Consider the following 6,441-nt stretch of genomic DNA (forward strand, 5'->3'; position numbering starts at 1 on the left):
GTGAATGAAAGAGGCATGAAGAGAAAGACTTTTTCAAATTTCTTGTTTCCCCCTCTGTCTCAGAACTGTTTTTATTGTATTTTGTGTTGTTTTGTCTATTTTATTTCAAATCTGGACATTTTTTTAAAGTCAATTAAAGATATATTTTTTAATGATCCTGGTTTTGTCCTGTGTATTGTTTGCTTCTGCTTGGCTTTCAGAATTTGGCAGATTTTTATGCGCATTGACAGTTATATTTGCATGAACGGACTAATTCAGGAACATGACTAAATCAACTTGAGTTCATTGGGTTAAAAGAACAAGTCATTTTGGCTCCATCAGTAGCAACAAAAAGAACTACAACAATAACTGTTTTCTAACCAGTTTCCCAACCACTGCCATTGGTCAGGCAAGCCGATGGTCCCGCCCCCTAAATCACGCCATTGGTCGAGTCAGTGTTGTTGTGATCAGGGTGCTTAAACAAACAGCAGAGCGTTTCCGAACAACGACGTCACTTGCCGCTTTACTACCTCAGTACAATGCAGTGGTCAATTACAAGGGAATAATACAGCTGATAAACATGTCCTTATACGCCAATTAGCTGACGACACTACCCTGTTTTTAAAAAAATGATTTACAGATTCCTCTTGATCTTATTAACGTGTTCTCTAAAGCTTCTGGTCTATCTTTGAATTTAGATAAATGTGAGCTTCTTCCTATAAAGTCTTGCTCTGCCCCATTCTTATACAATACTCCTGTTAAGTCCCAAGTAAACTATTTAAGTGCACTCAGCTGATTCTTTAACCTCTTGTATTTCTTGGACACATGCCTGTGAAACAGCAATAGGGAAGATTTGCTTTTTGTCCAGGAATAGAAAGATTAGGCAGCTCTTCCAGAAAGATATAATTACTGTTCCTTCTGTAATATCTTACTGGAGTAATTCTTTTGAAGACATTCCTTGGAAGAAAGTGTGGTCCTTACCTAATAAATATCTAATTACTAATAAGGTTAAAGAGATGTCTTTTACACTGTTTTTACCCTGTCAATCTTTATCTTAAAAAAATGTTTCCTGAGATGCATCCTGCTCCTTTTGCGGCGTGGAAGATGCGTCTGTTCATCATCTTTTTCGGGACTGTGTCCATGTTGCTACCTTTTGGAAGAAATTCTGTATATTTGCACGTGTTTCCATCTTAGACTATTTTACTTTGGTGTTTAAGGATGTATTATTTGGTTTTTATAACTCTCAGAAGAATTTAAAAGACAAGTATTTTCTAAGAAATCTATTTATATTCCTAGCTAAGTTTTTTTATAAATAAATGCAAGCCTCAATTTTTTATTTTCTGTAAATGTTATTTGGATACTATATCCTCTTCCAGCAATCTCAAAGCTTTAAAATCCTATACGTTGTGCACAAAGTATAATATTTATGTTTTTTTTATAATGTGCTATTGGCGAGTTTTTTTTTTTCCTTTTTTTATTTTATTTATTATATTGGATTCAGAAAATACCAACTTTGTTGGTGACAATAAACCTTGTGACCATACTGTAACTGGCTAGCGATGCTTTTGGGAAATGCATGTTTTGATAGCACCATGCTAGTGTGACCTGCTTAAATTTCATGCATGAAATTAATTTCTTGACATAAAATGCTGTATTTCAAAACACTTACAACAATGGCATGCTTCTGTCGCGGGTGACAATAAGCCATAGACATTTACTGGACATTTACTGACTTTAGCTGGAAAAATGACTCTGTTATTGTCTTCTTGCATTATTAACAAACTATTTTCCTGTTCAACACTGTAAAGCTGCTTTGACACAATCAGTACTGTATAAAGCGCTATAGAAATCAAGGTGACTTGACTTGATAGCATAGTTTGTGTTACATTTCAGGCGCCGTTCTTGTCGTCATGGTTGAACCAAGATAAGTGATCTTTTCCACATCATCGAGAACTACATTTTTAAGCTGAAGATGATGTGTGTTGTGTTGGCAGCAAGTGTCTTTTCGCTCACCGTTTTTTCAAGCTGAGCCCAAAAACATCCCGAGCAGAATCTGCAGCTGCTCTGGTGAAGATGCACATAATGCAGCAGCGTCTGCATACAGCAGTTCTCTGACGACAAACTCTTTTTGTTCATGCTCTGAAACGGGATCTTGGGTGGCACCAAGCTATCTCCCAGGAAAAATAGTATTAGTAATACAGAGATTGTTTCTGCAGCAGAGCTCGAGTAGCCGTTGACCATTCTCATTCATTCGCCCCACCCCAAAATATTATGATCATCCCCAACTCTGGCATTCATATCGCCCAACAAGACTGTCCGTTCAGCTTCAGGAGATGGCCTGAGAAACATTTCTAGTTGTCCATAGAACTGATCTTTGTCTGCTGGTTCTGATTTAAGTGTTGGTGTGCAGGCTAATATCACAACAATACAACCTTGTCTGGTGTTAAGTCTAAAGAAAGATATGCTGTCACTAATTGCAGTTTGTATACTGCTGATTAAGTAGTTACATTTTGCGAACAAAATAATAATTCCGTCAATTAATTTAATATTTCATCCACAAAAGGGAATCACGAAATGCATTTTTGTGAGCTAAACTTTGTGTTTGCACAAAATGATGTTTCAGTAGACAAACCAAGCCTGGCTTTTGTCTTTCTGTGTACAAGTAAAGCATAACAGCATTTTGTGTCACAAAATTTATTTTCTTCCATAAAAAATTAGGCAGGTCACACTTGGCGAAACCATATAGTGTGTATGGTTGTGTTTTGATACCGCAGGTGTGTATACGTGTTGTGCTGCTGTCTAGCTGGCTTTTAGTTACGCTTGAGCGAGAGCAGAGTGGTTTTAGGGGACAGTGTGAGTGCAGAGAGAAAGACACAGGAAGCTCGATTCACAGGTGCACAGGAAGACTAGCCCACAAGAAAAACAATGAGACGAAGAGAAGCGGGTGGGGGGCTGCAGGGGCTCTGCACATTTCAGATATCTGTTCTACTGGATTACTACACGAACATATGCAGTACAAATTCATCTGCACCTTTCTGTAGTGTGCATCAACATAATTTGCTAATGCTTTCAATTGTTTTGTTTTTTTCTGATATGAGCCATGTACTTTAACCGTTCACATTTAAAATATACAATTGCTGTATTAAATGAAACCGGTCCAGATTACTTTCTTAATAAACACTCATCACTTTATTGTGAATGATCAACACAGTGCCAGCACAGTTCGTAATGAATTCGTACAGCCGGCTCTCTGGTTTAGGGATGCACTGTAAAAAAAAATCTGCACAATGTACTGTATGAAGGAATTTTCTGTATTGATTTTTAACAGGTATTTTACCTGTAGTTGGAATTTTGCACTTAATTGTGGTGTGTTATATGGTTAACAGAAATGCCCATAAAATAATTGATAATGTACTGCCATAAAATTACCAGTACATTTTCACTTGTTTTTTTTTTGTGGAACTTCATACTTACATTTTTCATGCAAATTGTACATTTTCATACAAATCATCTCTTATGAAATTGTACAGAATTGCATTAAAAAATGTTTTCCTGGTGTTTATACACACACACACACACACACACACACACTCACACACACACACACACACACACACACACACACACACACACACACACACACACACACACACACACACAATATTCATTATCACATATCGAAAATGGAACTGTTTTTGTCCATGCAATAAAAGGCAATGACATCTAAATCAACTTTTTTAAATCAAAGTTTTTCACTGTATTGAAAAAAAAAAAGCATTTTAAAAATATTTTATTTTTTGTTCCACAGAGTAAGTCAAAAAGATTTTAAATGACATGATGGTTTACTTACAGAATTGTAATGACATTATAATGACAGATTACAATATGATGTAATTATATGAATTATATGACAGCATTATAATTTTGAATGAACTATTCCTTTAAATGCTTCATTAAAAATAATCATTAATTATTTTAATTTTCAACTTTAATTATTTATTTATTTTCCTCCTCACTTACTAAAGTGGTAGTTTTAAGATAATTCCTTTAAAGGAATAGTTCACCCAAAATTGAAATTTGCTGAAAAATTACACTCAGGCCATCCAAGATGTAGATAAGTTGTTTCTTCATTGGAACAGATTTTTCAGAAATTTAGCATTACATCATTTGCTCACCAAGATCCTCTGCAGTGAAAGAATGCCATCAGATTGACAGCTGATAAAAGCATCATAATAATACACAAGTAATTAACGTCTTGTGATAAAAATAAACAAATCCATCATTAAGATGTTTTTAACTTCAAACCGTTGTTTCAAGTCCTCTATCCATAAAATTGCTTTCTCCAGTGAAAAAGTTGTCTTGTGTGAATCAGAAGAGTAATATGCACAGATCAAGCAACGTTTACAAGCATAAACCATCCAAAACAGTTCTAAACAAATATGTTGGTAATGTGAGAGGACAACAGTGGATGGACTTTTTCACTGGAGGAAGTGTTATTATGGATTTTGCACTCGCATTTTGGCCAGAAGCAACAGTTTAAAGTTAAAACACCTTTAATGATGGATTTGTTTCTTACAAACATGCAGCTTTTCACTTCATAAGATGTTAAGTAATTGACATGACTCCAGTCCATTAATTGTGTATTATTGTGATGTTTTTATCAGCTGTTTTGACTGTCATTCTGACGGCAACCATTCACTGCAGAGGATCCATTGTGAGCAAGTGATGCAATGCTAAATGTCTCCAAATCTGTTCTGATAAAGACACAAATTCTACATATTGGATGGCCTGAGGGTGCGTACATTTTCAGCAGATTTTCATTTTTCAGTGAACTATTCCTTAAACAGCTGCAATTGTTAATATCGCAAGGTCATTATGTCATGTAATTGGCCATGTGTTATTTAATTTAATACTCAGTTCTTGGAGTCAGTCAAGACAGTTGTAATGTCTGATTCATGTCTCTCTTTCTCTCTAGTCAAACTCAATCACACACACACACACACACACATTCTTCATAATCTTTTACCAAAATGTTATAATTTGCTTGCTTCTGAAACAATTTTCCTTTTTATTTTCCCTCTTATTTCTGAACCAAATAGAGACTTTTCTTTCTTTCAACCAGAGACTTGACTTTTCTTTTCTCCTTCTTTCTTTCTGTCTTTTTTTAAACAATCCAACCAATTATTTATGTATAAATCATGAGTATGATTGAGAGAAGTCTTGAATTTTAACAGCCTGAAATGAAACTTCAATCAAGGTTATACCAAGGATTGGAACTCACAATCCTAATAAGTCTTAAATTCTTCACTTTCAAATTTTGGCAGAAAACTACAGGGAGACTTTTCTGTCTGCGTTTAGTATAAAAACAAATTTGTAAAAAGAAACCCTGAAACATTTCTCAAATCTTCTTCTTTTACAGTATGTTCCTCAGAAGAAAGTAAATGACTGTCATTTTTGTTTGAACTGTACCTTTAAGACTGAGCATTTCAGCAAATTTAAAAATATATATTCTGCAGAGGATACTTTTGTAACTACAGCAGTGTATAATCCATCATCACTCCCATTTGAAGTTTTTGCATTGTCACTGCTCATTTGCATAAAAAAAGCATCAGATCATATATTTTTTTCATTGTGCAGGAGCAAATCTCCGTTTCCCATCATTCAGTGTGTGACGCTGCATACTAGTCAAAGTGTATTCATAAAACATAGGTTCAAATACATATGACTCGAGCTCTTAAGAAAGCACGTGGGAAATAATTGAAAGATTAAGCTATTCATCTAAATATGCTTCCTAAGTTTTCATCAGCTGCCTGATTGGAGGGTTTATTTTAAGCTGGAAACTGCATTTAATTAAGTATGTTTTTGGAGTTTTGCAAAAATGCAAGTAAAGGCTTGTTTCCAATGAGCCTGTGTTGTCTATATACGGCATCCTTACGAGCATATAGAAACATAGCTGACAAAATATTGGTTTCCAAATGATTGTTTCGTCTACAGACGGGTAGATCTGCAGAATATCAAACTATAGCCTCATGTCATAAGTGATATTGACAGCTAGCATGCCATTGTCAGCTGATTTGAACAAATAACACTCATTTTAAGGAACAACTTTAGTGCGATCTGTAATACTCAGTAACGGTAAAGCGTGTAAATGTGAAACTACAAATCCGTGTTTGTGCTGGTGAACCTGATTTACCAGGTGTTTCACATCCACTTTCCCACAACCTCTTTCTGCGTCTCCATAGAGACTCAGTGCACCACAAACCTTCTTCCATTGGATGTAATGTTGACTCTTGCCATGTTAAATGCAGCTGGTAAAAGGTTAAGATGAGATTCTGCATAATTTCCTCTGAATAACAGAACAATACCTTTGTAATGCGAGGTACTGCAAGTTCAACATCTCAATAGTTCAGAGAGACACACACACACACACACACACACACACACACACACACACACACACAC

Source organism: Sinocyclocheilus rhinocerous, unplaced genomic scaffold (genome assembly GCF_001515625.1).
Source record: "Sinocyclocheilus rhinocerous isolate Xijiao unplaced genomic scaffold, SAMN03320098_v1.1 scaffold3382, whole genome shotgun sequence".
NCBI classification, from domain to species: Eukaryota; Metazoa; Chordata; class Actinopteri; order Cypriniformes; family Cyprinidae; genus Sinocyclocheilus; species Sinocyclocheilus rhinocerous.